The sequence below is a fragment of the Nanorana parkeri genome, unplaced genomic scaffold, assembly GCF_000935625.1.
Source record: "Nanorana parkeri isolate BGI_ZX_2015 unplaced genomic scaffold, ASM93562v1 scaffold3612, whole genome shotgun sequence".
Taxonomy (NCBI): Eukaryota; Metazoa; Chordata; class Amphibia; order Anura; family Dicroglossidae; genus Nanorana; species Nanorana parkeri.
This window is the reverse complement of record NW_017309880.1, coordinates 8,073-9,414: the sequence shown is the minus strand read 5'-3', so window position 1 is coordinate 9,414 and position 1,342 is coordinate 8,073.

Below are 1,342 nucleotides of genomic sequence, written 5' to 3'. Positions count from 1 at the left end.
GTCCGGGGGGGGGGTGCAGTACACAGAGCTCTCCTCTAGGTGGAGCCGGTATACAGCACAGTGACAGGCGGGGGGTGCAGTACACAGTATTGTCCTCTAGGTGGAGCCCATACGGGACACGTGGCCTGTAGGGGAGGGAAACTCTTTGCCCTCAGTAATAATGGCGGCAGTAGCAGAGATCCGTGTGACGTAGTTCCGGTCCGGGGGGGATGCCGGGAGAGATGGAGCGCGCTGAGTTTGAGCGGCAGCGGGAGAGGTTGACGGAGCAAATAGAGGTGGTAAGTCACGTGACCCCGCACTGATACAGTGTAACAGCGGCCGGCCAATCGCAGGGCAGCTCAGTCTCCCTCGTAGCGCAGCGCGCGCTGTACGCTGCGGCCTGATTGGCTGAGCCCGGGCCCTCCCCCTGTGCGGGATACATTGTACAAGGTTAATTTGCACGTGTGATACGATCCGATCATCCAATCACTAGACATCGACATGTAGATCTTATAAGGTTGGATCAATCACCCCTTATGGCCGGTCACACAAAGACTGAACACACAGGATGGGCATGACAGGTCCTCTTGGGGTGAATTGTTATAACATGGGCGCACTGAACACGCAGGATGTGCATGACAGGTCCTCTTGGGGTGAATTGTTATAACATGGGCGCACTGAACACGCAGGATGGGCATGACAGGTCCTCCGGGGGATGGGCTTCATGAATGGTCGGTGAATCCATCATTCACCGTGTTAGGAATACGCGCTGTAGGCTTCCAGATTGGATCCGTCATCTCCATCCCCCCAGAGCGGCTGATCTCGTTTCCTGCAGATCTGATTGGTGTGTCAGTGGGGGAGGGTCCTTCTCTCTGTGTATGGTTTGGATCTATAGAGGTAGATTGGGGGAGGGGAGGGGGCGGCCATATTGACTCCTCTCAGTACTTCTGATCCTCCTGATTCTTCTATCATCATCAGGCCAATTGGTTTTATCTCAGCAGTGTGGACTGTGCTCCCTATACACAGATCGTAACCCCCACACAGCCCACCGACTCTCTGCTGGGGGTTATGATTCCTGTCACTGACGCCAATGATGGGGGCTATGATTCCTGTCACTGACGCCAATGATGGGGGTTATGATTCCTGTCACTGACGCCAATGATGGGGGGTGTGATTCCTGTCACTGACGCCAATGATGGGGGTTATGATTCCTGTCACTGACGCCAATGATGGGGGTTATGATTCCTGTCACTGACGCCAATGATGGGGGTTATGATTCCTGTCACTGACGCCAAAGATGGGGGTTATGATTCCTGTCACTGACGCCAATGATGGGGGTTATGATTCCTGTCACTGACGCCAA